General features: G+C 35.9%; 1 protein-coding gene across 15 annotated transcripts in view; it reads right to left on the reverse strand.

The window, feature by feature from the left end:
- The window catches only part of fibcd1a (fibrinogen C domain containing 1a), a 398,615-nt gene that overhangs the window by 290,765 nt on the left and 83,352 nt on the right, over positions 1–24,498 (reverse strand). For 6 of the 15 annotated variants that reach the window (XM_073910112.1, XM_073910105.1, XM_073910107.1 and 3 more), the window contains one exon: positions 20,531–20,665. The exons of the other annotated variants lie outside the window; for them this stretch is intronic. The gene's annotated coding sequence lies outside the window, so the exon portion shown is untranslated. The remainder of the gene's footprint in view (positions 1–20,530; positions 20,666–24,498) is intronic. 15 annotated transcript variants of the gene reach the window in all.

Below are 24,498 nucleotides of genomic sequence, written 5' to 3' on the forward strand. Positions count from 1 at the left end.
TGAAAATAGACCATAAAACCAGTAATGTTTTTTTTTTTTTTTTACTTGAGAGTTGTAAAGTATAAAATCTGGAAGCTGACTAAATACTTTTGCCACTGATGTACGGTTTGCCGGGACAGGACAATATATGAACATAATTGAAAATCTGTAAACTGAAAGTGCCTGCATATTACTAATCATAAATGAAGTTTAATATATTTAAAGTACACATAAAAAAAGATTTTGCTGCTTGTTTAAACTACTGATTTAAAGGGGAAGCTATGGTAAAAAAAATCTACTTTTTAAGCTGTTTGGACAGACATGTGTGTAAGTATAGTGTATATACCGTCAAATTGGGGAAACACACCCGGTCCTTTTTTTTTTCAATTTAACAACATAAAACGGTGGACCAATTGGAGCGGTTTTCAGACCGACCACAACTTGACATAGGAGTGTGGTCCCCCCACCCACAAATATTGATTGACAAGCACGCGTCACCTAATCCTCAGTTTGTCGTTTCATGTCCGCCATTTTCAGCATTTGAGTCAAAGCGATATCACTAAAGGAACATCCTTGCTCTATTTTTAGATGCAAGGCTCACTGGGCTCAACACAAGATCAATATTCTCCACATTATCGCTCTAATCAGAATTATTGGTTGTACCTTTAGGTAGGTTTGCAAACATGTGTACTTTTCATTGTTCACAGAAGCTCTCTGTGATCATAACAAGGTGCAGCTGGAAAAGTGCAAGCGTGTTGCTTCATGTGCGTGTCTCTAGTTGGAACTAAAATAAACTTATCTGCAGGTCGCACACCAGGAGCTCTGCTTTGCGTGGCGCGACGCTGAAGCAGCGACATGCATTTTGGAATTCTGGGCGTAGGTTTCTGTCGGGGTGCACGCAGCGGAAGTTCAAGTTGGCGACTGGGCGCTGCGGACAGCCGCCGACTTCAGGCGCCGTTGTGTGTGCCCTGATGGAAACCTGTGTTTAGAGTTCTAAAATGCGTGGTGCAACGATTCGGGACACTTCATGTTTCTGCACAGAGAGAGTCTAGTGTGCCGTGTCGCGGCTTCGAGCGGCGCATCCGGTGCCTCAGTCAAAGTTAATTCAGTGTGGTTCAGTGGTTATTAGTGGTTATTAGAATTTTGAATTATTATTATTATAATTCAGTGGTTATTAGTCTCAGTGTACAAGCTCGGCACTTGAAACTAGCACACAGTTGGCTGTAAAACTATACAAAGACACAAATGATTTTGTACTCTCTGCTTGGTCTGTGTCAGAGTCGTACATGTACGGCTGAATGCTGATCCTCTCATTCCTGCTCCTCTCAGTCTGCCTGTCTGTTGGGCGAGAAGCTGAAACTAATTTTCATGTGAAGCAACACACCCCTAAAACAGTGAGCTGTGTACACGCCCCCTACATGACACTTTTTAACAAAAGAATCTGAACTGTGTATTAAACTGAACCTAAACTGGCACACTCAGGAGAACCATAATACTTATATTAAATCATAAAAAAGGGGTAAACTATGTGCCCTTTAAAAATGATCTGGGACAACTTAATTATTTGATGTTTAATCAATTTAAATTTGTCAAGTTAATTTAATGAATTTGTTTTGGGATAACATGAACGAATTGTGTGGAACCCTCCATTTTTTATATCTTCATGCAACAAGATATTTAATTATTATTCATTCATTCCTTCTGCTTAGTTCCTTATTTAGCAGGGGTACCCACAGCTGCATGAATCACCAACTGCTCTGGCATATGTTTTACGCAGCGAATGCCATTCCAGCCATATCCCAGCACTGAGAAACACCTATATACTTTCACATTCACATACACACATACAAAACAGCCACTTTTGTTTATTCAAATCACCTATAGCGCATGTGTTTGGACAGTGGGGGAAACCGGAACACCCGTGAGCCACTGTGCCTCCTCTCTTTAAATAATATTCTAGTGATATTTGGAATAAAAATCAATAATTTCTACCTATTTAATGTATTTTTAGTTATTTACCCGTGCAGCTTAACACTGGTTTTGTTGTCCAAGGTCATACTTTAAAAAAATATCCTGGAGACTATTTTTGTAAACATGACAAGCAAAAATGAATCCTGAAGAAAAATAATATTTTCTAAAGAAAATGTTGAGGCCTGTTGCTGTAAAATTGGCATTAACCCTTATCTACTGTTAGGTATATTTCATCCACTCTGGGGTGATTTTGTGTCTTAATTTGGCCATAACTTTCTCTGGGTTTCAACTAGCAGAGACAAATCTTAGGGACAAATCTTATTTTGACACATAATCTGAGAAAATGCTTTGAATATTTTTTTAAAAAGACTCAATGTTACACTGTGAGCCAATTCACAACCCTTTTATTATGTTAGAGATGAAAACATCCACTGAATGAAACTGCTATCAAAATGCATCAGATAAATATTTTATGTAATTTTTTTATATAAATCTGTTGATCAACCACAGTCCTCATCAAAACTCCTAAATTGCTCTCTTTAATTAAAATTTTTAATTGCTAAATTCATAAATGATGTCGCTGATTTGATGAAAAACACACAAAATGCGTATTTTCAATATAAAAAGTAAATGTGAACTAGACTTTTTTAATCAAAAAATGTATTTATATGAAACAACATTACCTTTTATGCATTGTTTTTGATAAATTTTCTTTTTTTCTCCATAATTTACTGCTGGTGGTTGTTTTTGCCTCATTGACATCCATTATAACCACTTTTTTATTACAAACCCACAACACCATATAATCATGCATTTTTGATTGTTGGTGGTTGTCTCTACTGGGAAGAGGACCAATTTGTAATTTTTGCTGTTAATCATCAGTTGGCACCATTAACCTTTTAGATAGGCCCGTGAAAAAAAAAGCTTAGTTTCTATATTTTATATGGAGTAAAAATAGCAAATTAAAGTGTGTGAATGTGTGTCTAAGTGTGTGATAAAACACGTCATTTTGTGTGTTTTTTTTTCACCAAATCAGTGACATCATTTGTGAACTTGGCAATTAAATTTTTATCATTAATTTTTCTAAGCAATTTAGTAGTTTTGATCAGGACTGAAGTTGATTAACAGATTTATGCCAAAAAAATAATAAATTATTAATCTGATGCATTTTTACAGCAGTTTAATTCAGTGAATATTTTCATAACAAAAGGGTGGTCAATTTGAACAGTGCACAAATGTTAATGCATTCAATCACATTTGCATGCAATCCTAAAAATCAGCAGCAAAACTATTAATTTATTGGCTTTATTGATTAATTGATAGATCTTTTTCATAGAGAATATCCTGTGTATGTTAATCTTTACAAACCTATATTTTAAACCTTCTGAAGTAATAGTCATTTAAATTCTAGTCCTTATTCAAGCCAAATCCACAATTCCACATCCAAATTTCACATTGTTGATCGGCTCACTAAATGGTTTGTGAGAAAAAATCATAAAAATGTGGCACACAAACATACAAGTTTGTCATGATCTGGCACCTTGATGAATATAAACTCTTTCCGATTATTAGGATCTTTTAGAATTAGGCAGCCTGAAATATCACAATGCTTGGCGAACATCCCTGACATCTTATACAGTGTTAGTTGAATAACAACTATATAACAGTATTTGTCTTTCTTTGCCATTACTCCAACGTGCCACAAAAGGCCAAGAAGATGTGAGAATGCAATGTGCAGAATGACTCATTTTGGGAGCCAAGATTCAATAAATAGTTTTCAGACTAAAATAATTTGTATTAAGTTCTGAAAGTTACAATATGCTTTCGTGCTATACTGAGCTCTTTTATCTTAAATGATATGACCCCCTGCTGAATGATACACTATGGAAAAATCAATGAAGATGTACAAAATTACACAACAAGTGAATCTAAAAGACACTAAAACTCAATTCAGAGACATTAATGGCCCTGACAGTAAGAAAAGTCTTGATTCTTTTGGTGCACTTAAGATGTTTGTCTGATAGGACAAGTCAGTCCGGATGAAAAGCCTCAATGCTTCACCATGCTTTTACTGTGCTTATGGCCATGAATTGTTAAAAAGTGAGAATGCAATATTTTTCCTTGTTCAATATTATTTTTTCCTGCCTTTTATGTTATATATGTATATATATGTATACAGTATATGTCTTTTTCATCTGGAGTATTCACATATCAGATGCCATCTTCTGAAGCAGACAGTTGAAGTGTGTTGAAAAGAATTTAGTGCAAGACTTCTGACGTGCATTAAAAGAATATACAGTACAATTCAGAGTCATGGTTAAGCAAATACTTTTGCCAGAATGTATTAAACTGATCAAAACATTTAGATTATGACTATTAAAAAATGGTCCTGATTAGGGGAATCAACTCCATTTTATAATATATTTTCAGAATATTTTCCATATTTCATATAATTTTCAGTATTTTGCTACCCTTGCTTTCTACAGGTTCTTTTGAAAGATTCACTTCAATGAACACGTTTGAATAACCATTGCAGTGTTTTGCCAATTTTGTTATACCATTAAATTATATCAACAACAGTTTATGGCTTATCATATCATATCATAATAATTCATTTATATAGTGCTTTTCTGGACACTCAAAGTGCTTTACACATGTTTGGGGGAATCTGTTCATCCACCTCCAGTGTGCAGCATTCACCTGGATGAAACAATGGAGTAATGAAGCCAATTATGATGTGGGGATGGTTAGGAGGATGGTTTTTACAGGACATCCTTGGATTTTTTTTACAACCACAGAGAGTCAGGACCTCAGTTTAACATCTCATCTGAAAGACAGTGCTTACTTAACAGAACAGAGTTTCCATCAATATACTGGGGCGCAGCCGTGCTTCAGTGGGTGATCATGAGAGTTGCAGAGAGCTAGCTGCCGGCGAAAAGTCAAAAATCATTTCATATTATATCAAAGCCATATGTAAATGTTTATTGCTGAAGATTACCAATATTTTGTTTAAGTTAATGGTGAAGTGTTTGTTTAACTCAGGAGTTCTGAATGCTGAATGCACACAGATAACAAAAACCGATATACACAAGTTTTGTGTACTTTCATTTTGTTCCTAATGCATACAATATATAGACACTGATGCATAGAAATGTATTTTTGCATCTGAAATACATTAAAAATAGTTTTGTGAATTCCATATAACTGGATTATGTTGTCCATAAAGTCTGAGCAACACCCTGAATATAGAAAAAGAGAACAAATGCATGGCATGAAGGGTTTTATCTTATGTAAAATAAAATGCCATTTTTTCTACACTCTAGGAAATAAAAGTACAAGAGCTGTCACTGGGGTGGTGCCTTTTCTACAGTACCACCAGTATGTACACTTTGGGTATGTGTAGCCTACTTTTCAGGACGCCAGCTAGTAAGTGCTGTGCATGTAAACCTCACTCCTCTGACCTCTAAAGGTGGTCTAGTGACAGACGCTATGGTTTTAGCCTCCATGTTAGAGCAACCTACCCCCATGCGGAAGGTCGCCAGTTCGATCCCAGCTCGGAGCAGGTTGGGTAGTATATGACCGGCGGGGTTACATTGGTGCTGTGACCCAGATGGGAGTGAGGTTTAGGGGGGTTAGTGTAACGGAGGCCAGCTAGTAAGTGGGGTTACATTAACATTAGTTGTAAATTATTAGTTGTTAATATTAACATCGCACTGTGAGTTAACATGAACTAACAATGAACAAATGTATTTTTATGAACTAACCTTGACTAGCATAAACAAATACTGTAATAAATGTACTGTTCACTGTTTGTTCATGTTAGTAAATGCAATAATTAACATGAACTAATACAGCCTTTTTGTAAAGTGTTAGCGTTTTTAAAAGGTACCACTCCACTTACAACACAATATCCACAATCTGACAGATAATTTCAATTCAGGCTCATTCTGATTACGTACACCATATACATTTCTGGAGAACGCCAAATACATTCCAGGAGCTACATTTTTTTTTGCAGTTTTGGTTTTCGTGAATCCACCATAGTTCACTGTGTATGCTTTTGCAGATCTCACGAGTGCCATTCGTGCCTGCTCTTCTTGTAAAAAATCACCAGGAGCCACTGTCCACGGACTGATGTACTGAGTGACCATAAACCCAACCAATAGTGTTTCAAAAAACACAGATTGCCCCGCCCACTCGCTTCCCTAAACCCAACCAACAGTGTTGAAAAAGAAATCCAGAAAAAGAATAGCCCCCTGATTTTTACCACATTTTCAGTATTTACCCCATTCTCACCCTGTTATTTAATTATTTATTTAAAGGTTAACTTTTTTTTTACTCCTCTATGCTTTTTAAGTCTGTCAATGCACAGTGTCGAGCTACTGGACAAACTTGGAACGGCAGAAAAGCAGTCCATACAGAGATAAGCAGTTAGGTAAGCAAGAAAAGGAACAGCATTATACCGCACTATAGCATTCATTTTTAAAGATGAAATGCAGCCATACGTAGCTCTGACTACAAAATCATAATCTCCCGAAATTTGTATAGGGCTATGTTTTCAGAATGAGCCTATGTTGGAAAAACTGGACTATTCCAGCTGTTTACAGCTTAAAATTAATGTAACAATTGAGCACATGCCTTAGACATTTTTAGATAAAATAGATATTTTTCAAGACACTTCTATACAGCTTAAAGTGACATTTAAAGGCTTAACTAGGTTAATTAAGTTAACTAGGCAGGTTAGGGTAATTAGGCAGACTATTGTATGGCCATGCTTAGTTCTGTAGACAATCGAAAAAATATATAGCTTAAAGTAGCGAAAAAATTGCTTAATAATTTTGTCCTTAAAATTGTGTTTAAAAAATTAAAAACTAATTTTATTCTAGCCTAAATAAAACAAACAAGACTTTCTCCAGAAGAAAATAATATTATCAGACATACTGTGAAAATTTCCTTGCTCTGTCTAACATAATCTGGAAAATATATATATATATTTTTTTAAATTTAAAAAATCAAAGGGGGGCTAATGATTCTGACTTCAACTGTATGTCTACTGAACAGATGACTCAAAGAAAGTATATATGCCATCAAAAGGATTTTAGCTAAAGCTTTGTGACTAAAAAACCTGGTAAATACAGCCTTGCATTAACCTCTTCACAAAGCATATTTGCTGCCCATGATCTTGTATTTGATGTCGAACTGACCTCACAGAATACCCCCTACATATTTGCTCAGTCATAAAAGTGTAAAGGCTAATGGCTAATAAGTGAACTAGCCTGATTCCTGCTAACATTTCATGACATCCGCATAATTGCAAAAGCCTCATATAACTTTCACAAGAGCATGCTGGCCATTTGTTGACCACTCAAATAACAAATATTGCACTTTACCACATACAGTCATACAGTATGAAGAAAGCACAATTTGTAAAAACCAGAGCACAAGCTAAATGATACAAATGTAATGCAAATGCAAACAGTGTAAGACAAGGAGTCAGAGATAATTACGAAATGTTGCACATGCATGCATTACAAAAAGGTTGTAGCTAATAAAAATACATCTATGGGCATGGCGAATGCGAGAGCAGCTAAATTTAGCATTAATGGAGCATATCAATGAGGTTAAATGAAACCAAGATGATGCACGAAGCTTAAGCCACTTTGCATTCTGGTATCTCATCCCTGTGTGCTGCATAAGAAGAATTTTGATGTCTAAAAAGCTTTGGCAAAACAAACCTGGAACAAAGCAATGGCATTTTGTTTGGGTCATTCAGGGTGAGCCACTCCATCAAATGGAAACGGGCCTTTGTTTACCTCTTCAAAGCATCGGGTTTGAATAATTCATGGACATGCATGCAGGAATCATTTGACTCATTGAGTACATTGATTTGCCAAATAGAGCCAACCTAGATATATAAACTCAAGGACCAATGAAAATTCTGAATGAGCACTTGAGGTAACTGGTGGAGATTTCTCTTATGTTTGACCTGACAATCAATATGCCTGAATCAATATCATGTGCGAAGCGTGAAGTTGTAGCCTCTCTATGACATGCGTCATATTGGTTCGCGGACAAAATAGCACATGTGGGTAGTCAATTAGCAACAGGCAACTGTCCTATATACTCATCCACTTATATAAACCTGCATAATGATGCAGGTGCGTCTCTATCTCACTGTCAGTGAAATTCTATGGCTGTTTCTCAATTCCAAGAACGCAGAGAACGGACTTGTGTTCTTGTGGAGACCGGTCTTGCCAGGTGTCCTCGGAAGAACAAACTCAGGAGACCGCAAGGACAGAGAACGCGTCCTTTGAGAAATGACATGCTGCATTCTTCCTGATGATCACATGACCTTCACCCATTTTAAATGGTAAATTTTTTAAACATTACAGCATTCATACACTGATTTATTGTTTTTCCCCTTTTCAAAATATATACTCTGCATAAAAACATAAATATACGCTGCACAATATAAATAAAACAGATTTTAAAACGAATTTCAGCAAACAAACACCCTTAATGTGTTTATTCATTTATTAAGATGTTCATGATAATGTTTAGTTTCGTTTAGGTAAACTCCTGAGGTAAAAAAATATATAATCTCTGAACTTTTGTAATAAATCTAAATAAAATGCTGTGCTTCCCAGCTCCAGTCGCAATGACTTCTGGGACTTCCAGAACGAGTTTGGTGCTCAAGTCTGCATCGTTGCGTCCTCGATATCAAGAACACATCCGGGAAGTTTCACGCGTCCTCCGTACTTGCGGTCTTGAGTATTGGAACTGAACTTAGGCAGCTAAATGATGATGTTGCACGAGAACACGAGGACGCAAGATCCCTGAAGAACGCATTTTGAGAAACAGCCTATGTCTACATTTTCAATCCCACAAAAGAAAAATGTTTTAGATGATTTTTTGATGATCACAAAAATTGTAACAGTAAATATTTTTTCCCAATTTCTATTTCAAAAGGTCAAAATGCAAAAATTTGCATTAAAAAAACTAAATGTAAATATACAAGCAAAAAAAACAAACTCTGATGAAAACACACTGAATTAATTCCATGATTTACATTAACAAAAACGTTTAAAAAAAAGAGTATGCTTTTAAGTCGGTTTTTAACCATGGCTGCTGGTTTACGCTGGTTCCCTCTGATCATGTGCTGATTTAAGCTGACTTTTGCTGCTTATGTGTGGGTCCAATGCTTTTCATGTCAATTCATAACTATTTGAGTTAACTAATTCGTAAGTATTTGCACAATCTCATTCATATATTTTAGTGTGATTTGCTGAGCTCCCAGTGACACTAAGGTTTAGGGCTGGGGTTTGATACCACACCTCTTTAAAAACTATACATTTCATACGACTGAACCTGTATGAATCTGTATGAATTAAACAACTAAACTGACAAAACATAAAATAGTTATGTTTTGATGTGAGATTGGGCTGGCTGGTCAAGCAGCCATGGTTCAAAACTTTTTGTGAAGTTTTTTCAGCAAAGCATTCATAGTGGGATTTAGCAGACTGTTAGCATCTTTTAACATGTCAGCATGTTTCTAGCTCACTGTTGGTATTAGCATGTTTCCAGATTATTTATCAAACTGCTAAAATGTTATTAATTTTTAGTTCAGATTTAACTAAATGTTAACATTTTAACATGTTGTTAAGAAGCTAGCACGTTTTAACATTTTGCTAACACACTGCTAACATATGCTATAATTGCAAGTACTTGATTTTTGAAAGTTGATTACATAATCCAGATTGTATATAATCTGTTACTATCCAGCTCTACATGCATATACTTTATGGTAGTTAAGTCAGTTTTGATCCATAGCTACAGGTTTAAACTATCTTTTGCAGGTTATGTGCTGGTTCAAGCTGTTTTTTTGCTGGTTATGTGCTGGTCCAGCAGCCATAGTTAAAAACCTACCAAGCCAGCACTGTTTTTGTTTTTTCAGTAGAAAACAATTATAGTCTAATTTAGCAGACTGTTAGCATCTTTTAACATCTCAACATGTTTTAACCCACTATTGCATGATAATAGCATGTTCCCAGAAAGATATATCACACTGCTGACATGTTTCTAAAGTGATTTAACTATTAACATTTTAACATGTTTTAAATAAGCTAGCATGTTTAACATCTTGCCAACATGATGCTAACATTTACTAGATGAAATATATATAATTTTTGCTATTGGATTTCATATTCCAGATTACTGTTACTATCCAGCTCTACTGACTGTAGAGCAACATGTTAAAAGCAGGCCTTAACCCATCGACCCATGGGGGCAGAAGGTCATACACACTCAAGGCACAGTAAACACAAAACAAGTGAACATTTAAAACAGCGTTTCACCATATTGCATGATGCTTTTATTGAATAACTGAATCCCTCCCTGGAATGCAAATGTGAAGGTGCAGAATTAATTCCAGCTCTGTATTTCTGCTGTATCATGAATTCAGGCGTAATCTTGACTAATTAGTTTGTCTTAGGCTTGTGTGTGTTAGAGGAACAAATACTCCTCTATATCGACGCATAAAGGGCTGAATTATTCAGCAGCTGTATTTGGCTTGCAGCGAGAGGTGGAACCACAAGTGTAAGTGAAGACAGTAAAAAAAAAAAACTGACTAGTGAAAGACATGAGCTTTGATTCTGTATATACATCTTGCTGCTAAAAGATAATTTGCTGAAAATGTACTGCATATCTATATGTTTACACTTGAGCATTGCTCAGACTGCTAAAACAGACTTTAGCCAGTGGCAATGATCAGAAAGCATAAGATAAAAATCATATCATAGAAGCGTCAAATGCGACACACATAGGAGAGCCCAGAATAGAAACAATACTGTACTAGAAAATATTATAATAATAGTAGAAGTATGTGTTGACGCATGGACTAAATTTCATTTTTCATTTTAGCATGTTTGCCTGTTGTAGAATATACATTTTAAATCACACATGTATATTCTAAACAAGCCAACATGCTTACTGAGAACTGTGAAGGGGAATATGCAACGCTATCTCACGCCCACTCGTAACTTTTTGATTTACTGTATAATTAATATGAATTCATGCAATCTCAATCATACACTGTAAACATTTTTAAACCATTACAACAACAACAACAACAACAACAACAAAAAAACAATCCTTGTTTCTTTTCATTTTTTCATTGAACTTTTGAAAACATCAGCTGCACAGACGTAAAATTATTTGTCAGTAAAAAAAACAAATATTTAGTTTGGTTAACATGAGATTATTAGTTTTCTGACAAAAAACAAAACTCTTTTGGAAATTGGTACTAGGAAATAATACATTATCAGTACAAACAAACAACCAGTTAAGGAAAAAAAAATAAAAACAAATAAAACAAATCATAAAAAAAAAAAAAAAAAAACATTTATATGCCACTAAATTAGAAACAGGACAGAAGGTAAAACAACAACAATGGTAAACAAGACAAGGATCAAAACATGACAAGACAAACAGGGACAAATGCTTTGTAATGCTTCACAGTACAAAACAAGACTCAGCCAAGAGTCTGTGAATGAAACGTCTTTATAGTCCTAGTAATCAGTTTATCACAAGCTTTCAGCTGTGTGTATGTAATCAGGAGGTAACAGAAACTGGTTTCTCCATTTAAATTATAGTTTAAGCATTTGATTGTCATTTAAGTACTATGGGATTTTACAGAGTTGTTCATAAAAAAGAAATATACATGTGATTTATCATTTAAGAATGCATTTCGATTTATTATTTGATTGTTTGAGCATTTGATTTATTGTTTGAGCAGTTGTTTTAAAAGTTTGATTTATTATTTGATATTTTTAGGCATTTTAATTTTAATTTTATTAGAAAAAAATTAATAAATACTTAATAGTTAAATATAAATTAACAGTCCACACGCACTAAGCGTTTCTTTTCTTTTTTTTTTTTTTTTGTAGAGCAAACTAGGTAAATGTGAGATGAAAATTTACATTAAAAGTCTTTCTGCAGCTGTGCCATACCCTTATGTTAAGTTAAAATGTTAAATGTAGTTGTACAGACATTTTTATTAATTTTTGCCATACCAACAATAACAAATAAGTAATTTCAAATTTTTTCAAGTTTTTTTTACAGTGTACAATTAGCATGATTTGCTGATCCCCTAATGACTCTTAGGTTTAGGGTGGAGTTTGGTGGCCATGCCTCCTTTTAAAATCATACCTTTTCAAATAGCTGAACTCATACGAATTTGTACTAATTAGCCACTAAATTGACAAAACGTAAAATAATTACGTTTCTTCATGAGATCAGAGTAGAATATCTGCTTAAACGCAAGAGGGAGAAGATTTATTGTTGATAACTGATTATACTCTATTTACTGTCTATATATTCTGTCTAGTGAGATTTCGATTTTCTACGCTTTTTTTTTTTTTTTTTTGCAATTGTAAAGATCAAAGATAGAGAATGATTTTAGATGTTAGAGAATAAAAATCTTCTAAAGTCAGACTTGTTATTAGTGCATGTTGGACTCCGGCAGGGCTGCCCGTTGTCACCAATTCTGTTCATAATTTTTATGGACAGAACTTCAAAGCGCAGCCTTGGGCTGGAGGGGGTCCGGTTCGGCGACCACAGGATTTCAGGATTTTCAAATGAATGATTTTTCTGTTGGCTTCATTGAACATGGACCTTCAACATACACTGGGTGGGTTTGCTGATGAGTGTGGGATGAGAATCACCACCTCCAAGTCCGAGGCCATAGTGCTCCACTGGAAAAAGGTGGTTTGCCATCTCCAGGTTGGAGGAAAGTCCTTATCCCAGATGGAAAAGTTCAAGTATCTTGGGGTTTTGTTCATGAGTGAGGGAAGGATGGAACATGAGATTGACAGGCGGATTGGTGCAGCGGTAGCAGTAATGCAGTCGATGTACCAGTCCGTTGTGGTAAAGAAGGAGCTGAGCCGAAAGGCAAGCTCTTGATTTACCGTCAAACTACGTTCTTACTTTCAACTATGGTCATAAGCTTTGGGCCATGAACGAAAGGACAAGATTTCTGATACAAGTAACCAAAATAAGTTTCCTTTGCAGGGTTTCAGGGCACAACTTTATAGATAGGGTGAGGAGCTCTGTCACCCGGGAGGAGCTCGGAGTAGAACCGCTGCTCCTCTATATTGAGAGAAGTCAGCTGAGGTGGCTCGGGCATCTGTTTTGGATGTCTCCTGGAACTATGTCTCGTGGCTGGCCTGGGAACGCCTTGGGATACCCCCGGAGGAGCTAAAGGAAGTGTCTAGGGAGAAGGAAGTCTGGGGTTCTTTCCTAAGACTTTTGCCCCTGTGACCGGCCCCAGAAAAGTAGATAAAAAATTAATGAATGAATCAATTAATAAGGTATAATTTTAAGCTTCTTATTAATCAGCATTAACACTAGGCTTTTTGAAATTGTTGTCTTTGGTGTTTTCTGTTGTTTATTTGAGTATTGTTTTTAGTTGGAATTTATATTTTTATTGGTTTGGCAAAGGGACTACCAATGAAAACTAGTCTTTGGGTAATTTGGATACATTTACATTATTGGTCAACAATGATTGATGTACACTGTCCCTTGTTGTAAAAAATAAATAAACTTAAACTTCAATCCATATGTCATGACAATTGTCAGGTAAACTAGTTCAGCTTTTTTGACAAAAAAAAAAATTGTCTTGCTTTATCCAACTTTAGTGTTTTTTCTTTTGCCAATATGACATTCATCATATTTTGATGGATTCATTTGATTTTTTATTAAAGCATACACTGTCAAAGCATATACTGTACATATATACACGTTTTAGATTTATAATAAAGTTTGACTGAAATAAAATAAAATGTATTTATATGTATTTATACAGCACTATTTAGACAGAGTATAAAATTCAGGATTGCTCTGGATTTACAATTTATCGTTGTGTTTGTCCAAAATGGCATTTTTTGTTTTGTTCTATAAACTTCTGAAAGCATTTTTTCTTAATTTCTAGATAAAATAAACAACAACTAAGGCCCAATGCCAATTCTATTTTTTACCCCTACCAAACAGAGTGTCAAAAGGAAGGGCTTAAAAAATTACCCCTAAGAAATGGGACAGCACTACAGCACCTGCACACGTCATCACGTCATTCCGATCTATTGCTTCATATGAGATTGACTATCGTGACTGCTGTAGTTTTTCCAGTTGTGTTATTTTTTGGTATTTATCATCAGGAAATCACCAAAGGCAACGATGTTATGTTTTCATGCCGATACTAATGCACAGGAGTTATTATTATGGATTATAGGTAGTACAATTTTGCAGCTTTTATTTTAGTTTTTTTTTAAGCATGACGTATGATTATGAATGTATTAAAAGTATACTTATTTTTTGTAAAAAAAAAAAATTGTGATAATAACAAAACAAAAAAAACTTAGTTGTGCATATCCTGACTTCTGTGAGCGCAAAACTAGGGGTTGGGATAAGGGGAAGGGCTAAGGGGTAGAATTGGGATTAGACCCAATTACCTAATAAATTTAGAAAATCCAAGAGAGGCTGAGAATTGTCAAGTGTCTTTTAATTTGTGTAATTCCTCTGATTCTGTATGTGTGTGTGTGTGTGTGTGTGTGTGTATGTGTGTGTGTGTGTGTGTGTGTGTGTGTGTGTGTGTGTGTGAGTGTGTTTGATAAAATATATCAATATTTATTCCAAATTTTGATGATGTATGGGATCCTTCGTTACAGAGCAACTTCCAGTTTCCCAGTAGTGTAAAGTTTATTTTGAGCGTGACCCGAAATCCCAGCTTATGCATACGACAACATTAAGTTGATCCCCGGTTGACACAGGAGGTCTGGAGGTCATCAGTAAAGCAAGACATGGTTTGGCGCTGTGGGCTCTGCTGCCATACGGACAGCATGTTTGATTCGCTGACCTATGGTCCCCATCAGTCTTGGCAGCAGCTAAAGATTAGAAGCTGTGAGCAGCATTAATTAATAAGGCTTTATAGACAAATCCCTGTGTAAAACCCACATCTTTGATTAAATCCCTTGTTTAAAAGTGAACCTGACAGCCCAAAGCCTCTCTGGAGCAATTCCGGCCTCTAGTCCCTTTGCATTGGCAACCTGAGCGCCAGGCCCACGGCCAACTATGAAGTCTATTTTTCATGTTCAAAAAAAAAAAAAAAAAATCTGAGTGAATGAGATGGTAAAGTCTGTAGCTCCACTGACACTCTACCTCTTTGCCCTTGTTTGGTTACCCCCGGTCAGTGCAATGATGTGCGAACAAAATGACAATGGTTGGCCACACCTACTTGTAGCTTCATTTGTGCTCTTCAGAAACCTATGGGTGACATCACGAAAACTACGATTTGTGACAATAGATAAAATAGTTAAGTTTCTTCAAGAGATCGTAGCCAGGATGAAGGCTATGCAATTTCATTATGTTTGGTCGTTAGATAGCCATAAAAAAAGGCAAGCTAAAAGTCCTAAACATTCATTAAAGATTAACATACAGCATATGTTCTTATTCATCATTCATACACCAGTTCAGAGAGAGAGTTGGATTTGGCATTATTACATTATATTGCACAATTCCTATCAACTCTCAGCCTTTACTAATTCTGAAACCCTGGCTACGGTCACGGTGAGCGCAGAGTTGTGCCACAGCCAGGCGTAAAGCCATTATCCAGCAGTGCGTCGTCTTCAGACTCGGAGCGGCTGGCATGAACCAGGGACGTCTTTACTCGCGCTCAGGTCCACAGCTGTCAGAGTAATTATCTGTGTTTGAGCACAGGACGCTGAAGCTTTAGGGGCACTTCTGAGAAGGATTCTGATTAAGACTCATAATCCGCAATGGAGAAATCACCAGCGACTGGAGAGAGGAATTTCTAGGACAAAACCCTCAGGGGCCGCACGGATTCTGGGCAAGAGTTCAGCAGAGAATCCCAACAGGCACCATTCAGTTTCTCCTCATTATCACACCATGTTTCTTTTCTGAAAATGTTTAATTTTTCAATCAGCCGACCACAGAGATGCACAATTCGTGCTGAAACACAACTGATGGGGGTTTTAAACAAATCGGCCCGGGGAGAGAAAGCAAGTCTCTGAGATGAAAACCGGCAATAAACAAAATGAGACTGTGAATTTTAATCAGGGCAGTTTAAAACTTGGGCTTTGATCCATTTGTAGTGGTAATTCGGAGGATGTTTCAGGTGGAGGGTGGAATTTATTCTTTTACGACTCTTAATTTGAGAGCGAAAATGTCCGTAAGAGAAACTTTAGAGCATGAATTACTGACACTTTCTGAAGCGAAGCTCATTTTATTAAAGCTCTAGCTGAGAAATGGCATGCTTGTAAATTGCTCAGATGGAGAAAAAAAAAACGTGAAGAGATGGATCCAGGAATATATGATGTTTACTGCCGAAGCTTTTAAAGCTTATCCAGAAAATATATTAAAATGATTAGTGGAAAAGGCCACGGTGAAGCAAGATTAAATGCATAACACAAGTTGACAGGATGATTAAACGCTCGCATTTATATGACAGCCTTTGAGGATCTGAAAACCTTATTTAAGAAACGTGTTTATGAGGAAACACATAAGCTATTATTAGCTTCATGTTGTCTCGCAACAATGGCTTATTTGTAGTGCGCAAGTATGCTAATTCAGGTGATTAAACCAAACACAATGGAGTCCTGTTCATAACTAGTATTTTGTATGTTAGCAAGCTCATCACACAAGGACGGCACTATTGACCAATTCCAGAGGTTGTTGAAAACACATTCAACTGGATTGCTTTTGTGTTGTGGAGGCTCATGTGGACTAATGTGTTCAGACAGTCACAAAACATTGCCTGCTCTCCATACCTAATCACCTAATTCATGAAAATCACAGGACCCATTGGGTGGAATTTAAAATGTCCCTATAATGGATTACAAAGGGTTCATATTTTGTTTTTGCGAGTCCACAAGTCCAAAGACAAGCAGTATAGGTGAATTAAGTAAATTAATTTGGCAATAGTGTATGAGTTTGTGTGTGAATGTAAGAGTGTTTGGGTGTTTTCCAGTACTGGGTTGGATGTAAAAGGGCATCAGCTGTGAAAACCATGTGCTGGAATAGTTGGTGGTTCATTCCACTGTGGCGACCTCTAATCAGGGACAAAGCCGGGGTAAAATGAATAAATAAATGTCTTATAATATGCATTTATTTTTATTTTATTTGCTTGATGACGCCTGAACAAAAATATTCCAAACCCTTCCTTTGCAAAACGCTAATCTGTGATGACACCCACTTCGAATTTTATCCCTAGATTAAATGGGCATTATCAGTGTTTATCAACTGATAGATATGGGCCAGTAGGGGCCTTCTGCACCTACTAGTAGGCTCAGAAGGCTGTTATCATTCATCCGTATGGCTTACCAGCTATAATAATTGAGAAGACTCCAGATTCATATAAGTTTTTACATTACTGTGAGGGTTGGGGTAGATACAATAAGTGGGAAATTTATTAAATAACTTTGTTAACTTCCGGCCGCAGTCGTATGTGATCTATAGCTGATTAACCATGTGAATGGATGATAACAGCCTTTGAGCAAACTATTAGGCACAGAAGCCCCCTACTGGCCCAATCTATCAGCTGATAACCACTGATAATGCCCATTCAATCGAGTGATAAGATTCAAATCGGCTAGTGATGATTGGTCCGAAGACCCAGTCTGTTCTGATTGGTCTACATGCAGCACATGCTGTAAACGGAACGCCCTTCACAAATACTAGATAACAACTTATCAAATGCTAACAAATGGACAACCGCCGATAATGTGGTTAATATGGTCACCTCATAGGAGTACAGTAGCAGGTTTGAGACCAGGAGTCCTTTCTGTTTGGAGTTTGCATGTGCTCACCGTGTCTGCATAGGTTTCCCCACAGTCCAAAAACTTGTGAGAATTGGATAAACTAAATTGGGCATAGTGAATGGGGGAGTGTGTGTGTGTTTGTTTCCCAGCACTGTGGGTTTTATTATCAGGGCTGGTTTGCAGCATATGCCAGAGTAATTGGACTGAGTGAGTGTGAGTTTAGTTTTTACTTTATCAATTCAAGGCTGAATTCAATGAGAAAGCATTCTTCAATAAATAGGTTACTGTACTAAAGTCATTAGTAAAATCATGACGGCAAAACACACGTTTGGGGTTTCACTGCTGTGGTTTTTGTTTAAAAATTAACCTTAGGTGCAGTGTGTGAAGACCAAAACAAAGACAAGTTTTGACATAGGAGAATAACTGACTTTAGGATTATTTTTCAGATAAACACGTATGTTCACTCACTTAGCATGCATCTTAAACATCTGCAAACATCATGGTAAATCACATATCATGGTACATGGTATCATGGCTCTTGAAACGATTACTTTTACACAAAAAAACCCTGTATTGCTGTATGATGCCAGTACTTCATACATTGGAATAAAACATGACTTGGATCCTTTGCTATTACTTGTGTATTACTGAAAACAAACAACTCATATTGTGGGCCCTATCATACACCCGACACAATAAGGCCCAAGACGGGTTTTGTCGCGATTTGTTGCTATTTTCAGACCAACGCAACCCTAACTTTTATGTTTTGCGCCACGTTGTTTAAATAGCAAATCCATTTGCACCAGTTTGTGCACTCATAGGTGTTCCCTTCTAAAAAGGAGGTGTGTTACGGCCCATTGTTGGGGCATTGCTATTTTGAAAAACTAAAATAGGCTGCGCAATTCACCAGCTTAAATCTGGTGCAAACTCCAGCGCAAATCATGTTAAACATTTACACATTGCCTAATACACACAGGATGTACAGCAATACACAAATATATTTACAAATGAAAAAATTAAAGGAATAAAATGTTACAAAAAATCTCATTTTCTACATGAATATAAAAACCATTGTCTCCATGCCTCATCTTAGGGGGCTTTATTAGATTATTCATACCAATTTGTTTAATGTTATTATTATAATTAGTAGTATTTATTATATGCATATTTATAATTTTTTTAATAAAACAGGTTTAGATTTGATCAGCTGTTGGGTTTTGAAGACGTATTCATCACCATATGGGGCATAAGAATAGGACGTGTTCGGATATAACTCAGTTTTTTGGCCACACTTCGTTATTATTGTTCATTTATTCGTTTGCAGGAAATCAGAACTGAGTTCAGAAATAGTTTTGAAACAAATCTTTGCACTTAACAAACAAAATTAAATATGTAGGCTAATGGATATCTTCAGGGGAGTGTGTCCAACACAGTTTCCTTATCCACAAAGGTAAAAGAATAAAGTAAAGAGAAGGTAAAGAAGCCGAATGGAGGAGGTTCATTCTTTATCCTTGCGCTGCAGATGGTCTGTTTAACTGTTTTCTCGCTAGTGAAGCGTTCAGTTTTTCCACTTACAAAGTCCGCCATTTAAATCGCAAATGTGCCATGGCGTGACACAACTGACTCTTAAAGGCAGGGGTGTCCAAACTCCTGGAGGGCCGGTGTCCGGCAAAGTTTAGCTCCAACTTCACTCAACACTCCTCCCTGGAAGTTTCTAGTATACATAAAAAGAGCTTGATCAGCTGGTTCAGATGTGTATAATTGGGGTTGGAACTAAAATATGCAGAACACTAGCCCTTCAGGACCGAGTTTGGACACCCCTACTTAAAGGAAAAGTGAGATGAGACTCTGATTGGTTTAATGTATGTCATGCTCAAAACACACCCACAACTCATTAAGAGAATAAGCACAACCTTGTTAGACCATGCGCTGGTTAGAACATTTTTCCGTCCTTAAAATAGCAAAAGTGGATTCAGACATGCCCTTAATGCCCTTAACAATATGCGCTTTAGACTTTGCGCCTAGATTTTTAAAATAGAGCCCAATATGTAACATTTATCAACACCAATGAGATTTAAAAGACCTTCAAATTAATTTATTTACTATTTAAAATGGCAATGAACACTGGTATAAAGGACTTCTTGTAAAGATCACTATTAAACAAAGGAACTCTGTACCGCTTCCCCGATGGCAGTACTTTATACATTGGATCATTTGCTATTACTTGTGCATTCCTAAAAACCAACAAGTCATACTGTATGTTGATCTTACACCAATCACTTTCGTTGCAATTTTGACAAGTTGTGCAAGTTGTGTTGTTTTTAACTGAACAGTTGTGGTTCTACCTAATGTAGTAAAGCCTGAACATTGGTTTTGGTGTGCTTTCTCATAACACGTATCTTAATGGTAACATTTAGGTCAATAGACAGAAAACAGGTTGTGTTTTTTGGCTGCTTGAACACAATTGCTCACATGAGTGTTTATGAAAGCAATCCAATCAAATCCCTTTCATTCACAACAACCTGTGGAAGATGTGGATATGGGCCAGCTTAAAACATTTTACCCCTCTTTAACATCACCCACTTGTGATCAGCCTATTAAACGCCACATCTTAATAAGAGATATAAATGGGGACCTAGATAGGGAGCGCAGTATGTTTTGAGTTGCAGCCTCCCGTGCCAAGCTGATTAGCCATACGGTCAGCACAGATTGCGTATGTGTTGTGTGTGTTTGTGTGTTGGGTTTTACCACACCTCAGGCGTCAAGCAGGTCAAAGGCTAATCGCATGAGAGGATTAAATGGGAGATCTGTGACTCTTCAAAAGCAGAGCAGGACAGACGGCCTAAACCACAGGTGTTACACTCACAGATTTATGTCAGGATCAGCTCCTATCAGACCGGAAGAGAAATTAACACAAGTCAGGAACACAACATGGCCTACTTTATCATCTGGTCGGATTCATGTCTTAAGTGGTACAAGTACAAACTGACATTGTATGGGTCAAAATTATAGATTTATAGATTGTATCCCAAAACTCACTCAACTATTGATTCTATTAAACTATTTATTGATTTCAACTGTGTGTGTGTGTGTTATTTAAGGTTCTCTAAAATAACTACAGTAGTCCACTGGTGGGTATTCTTCTTAAACATAATTGGTTGGTTGGTTGGTTGATTGATTTCTCATTTTCATTTAGTGTAAGTTGATGTACAAAAATAACTACAAAGGGTTGGTTGGTTGGTTGATATTTCAGGTAGTTCTTATTTGCATATAGTATTCACCTTATTCTCCGCCGACGAGTGGGCGCTGCCATTTGAATCTTTTTGGCTTGAGACTTCCGGTCTCATTAACTTCCATTCATTTTTTGACATTAAAAACTGCTCGATTCGCTGTTTGATGTTGCAATTTGATATTTTCTTATTATATTATTCTACTTGGTCTGTATAGTCATACAAACATTTGTTTGTAGACCAAGTAGTTTGACCGTTTTCAGCCGTTTATAATTCCTAGTCATTTCTCCAATAGGCGACTGAATCGGAAGTTCTAAGACAATCGCGAAAACAGGCACACTTCCGCATTTTAGAATAAGGTCAATAGGTTGATGTACTAAAATAACTGCAATAGTCCACTGCTGGACCTTCATATTAAGCATAATCGATTGATTGGTTAGTTATTTGGTTGGTTGGTTGATTGTCAATACAGTACAATACAGCGGAAATATTGCTTTTCAAGAAAATGTGTCCTAATGTATTAGATATACTATAAAACAAGTAGTAGTTGTAGTGTAGCTTTTAGTGTTCACATTTATGTAAAACTTACAAAAAGTTCAAATGAGTTAACCTATTTTTTATATATAATTAATAATATCAAGTGTTGTAAACTCCATAAAAATACATATATCTCCAGATGTGTATTTTCTGTCATTGGGATGACTCTAGAGATGACGCAGTGTTTTGATTAGCGGCTCTGTGTTTGACTGCAGGTGTTTGTGTGTGTGTGTGAACAGCTCTTCTCTGTGTAGACACTGCTCTGCAGTTCCAGCACGTGTTCAACACTGAGTCTATGAGCCGCCCTGAGGTGCACAACGCTCATCACCACATGGGCTTAGAAAAACAAAACCAACAACACTTTCAAGGCTTTGCCAATAAAGTAGACGCACAAATCTGATGTTGTGCTTCTTGCTACCTTTCAAACTGTTCATTAATTTGTGAATATATTTTGTCTGGGTCAAAATCAGTGTGGAGTGTAACTAGTTATAAAGTAACTACTTTAATTAAATCACTTATCAGATAAAAAAAAATATTTTTTAGGTAATTCAATTACATTTGCTTAATGTACTTGCCTTAAATATTGTACAACATTCTGTATAAATCTGTTCAGAAAACCAGAATAATTGTTTTTGTTTAGTTTTTTTTTCTAGCAGAATTACATTCTTTTATGTTTATTTTTTTTTCTAAAATTTCAGTTTAACGAAGAGAAGATTTTTTTTAAACACATTTCTAGGCATAATAGTTTTGATAACTCATTTCTAATAACTGATTTATTTTATCTTTGCCATGATGACAGTACATAATATTTCACTAGATATTTTTCAAAACACTTTTGTAAGGCTTAACTAGGTTAATTAGGTTAACTAGGCAGGTTAGGGTAATTAGGAAAGTTAAGTTATATTTAATTTACATTAAACATTAAAAACTGCTTTTATTCTAGCCGAAATAAAACCAATAAGACTTTCTCCAGGAAAAAAAAAATCAGACATACTGTGAAAATTTCCTTGCTCTGTTAAACATCATTTGGGAAATATTTAAAAAAAGAAAAAATTCAAAGGGGCTAATAATTCTGACTTCAACTGTATGTATGTTTAATATATATATATATATATATATATATATATATATATATATATATATATATATATATATATATATATATATACATACATACATACATACATACATACATACATACATACATACATACATACATACATACATACATACATACATACATACATACATACATACATACATACACACACACACACACACACACACACACACACACACACACACACACACACACACACACACACACACACACACACACACACACACACACACACACACACACACATACATACATACATACATATATATATATATATATATATATATATATATATATATATATATATTAGAACTAAAAGATTACATTTGATATCATTAGTTTGTTACTTTGAAAAGTTTTGTTTTGATACTTATATCTAAAGTGTTTTAAATAAAGCTAAAATTCCCTGTTTATCTAATTAAAAGAGTTTGTTAGTGTCTGTTAGTTAAAAGTGTATTTAAATTTCTTTTAAAAAATGATGATCATGATGATTTTTTGTCTGAAAAGCAATTTAAATAAAAGTTTAAGAGTTTAATTAGTAATTCAAGCAACTGGTCAGAATAAGTATGCCATTTCATTTCTACATAAAAATATTTGTAAAATAAATGGGAAAACACTCTTTTGCTATATTTTGACAGCATTTTAAGATTTGAAACATTCAACTTTACATGGATTTAAATAAAATCAAAAATTTTATGCAATGTAAGCGCCAAATTGGAATGTCGGTCTTTGAACCAGATACCTTTAAATACAAAAATACTTTTATTCAGCAAGGAATCATTAATTTGATCAAGTGTGACAGTAAAAACTTTTTAAATTTAGCTAAATGTATTTCAAGCAGGGGTTAAACTCATTCTATTAAATCATTCTCATTCTAAACTATTCCGTAAAGAATACTGAAATACTGTGTTTCAAGAGTTCACACTTAGCTGATGATTTACAAAGCTTATTTGGCATGCTGTCCCGGGAGAGAGCCCCGAGCTCAAGGGCTCCTCGAGCCCGGGGCTTCCTCCCGTTGGCAGAGCAAGAAGGGAGCCTGAGCTCGGTGGATCTCAGAACTCCCCTGCCGCTGTAGCTAAGGGAACGTAAGGAATTAGACCAGCTTGATTGTTAAGTATGTTGAATGTCTTTGGATGGTGGGAGGAAACCGGAGAGCCCGGGGAAAACCCACGCGGACACGGGAAGGACATACAAACTCCCCACAGAAACACTCACCGGTCCTATCGAACTAGGACCGGCAGTATTCTTGCTGTGTGGTTCACAGTGCTAACCACTGGACCGCCGTGCCGCCCAATTACAGGTAAAGGAGGAGAATAGGGGAGGAGGGGGGTTTCTTCCAAACGAAGATAAAGTGAACTGAAAACTTAGACTATTTATGGTGCCTTAGGGCTCATATGATTGGAAGATTAGTGATTAGCAAATGCGAGACTGGACGTGATAAATCATAAGCACGTGATCCTCTCGAAATTAGTTTATGACTAAACTTCACTAAAATGAACTGTAAAATATCTTTCAAAATTTCGGTGATTTCATTACTTTTTTAAAGAAATAAATGAGGCTTTGCTAAGGATAAAAGCCCTTAGCTTAAGATTATCGATATACAGTACAGTACCTAATGATGCTACCCACATCAGTACACTCAGTATAGAAAAAAAAGGTACATGAGCTGTCACAGGGTAGGTGCCTTTTCAAAAGGTCCAAATTGTATTAATACCTTAAGGGAACATATTAGTACCAAAAAAGTACAAAAGTGTTCCTCTTAAAACTTTTAGGTACTAATATATTTTTTCGAGGTACCAATATGGACCTTTCAATTATTCAAATGTGTACCTTT

The sequence above is a fragment of the Danio rerio genome, chromosome 8, assembly GCF_049306965.1.
Source record: "Danio rerio strain Tuebingen ecotype United States chromosome 8, GRCz12tu, whole genome shotgun sequence".
NCBI classification, from domain to species: domain Eukaryota; kingdom Metazoa; phylum Chordata; class Actinopteri; order Cypriniformes; family Danionidae; genus Danio; species Danio rerio.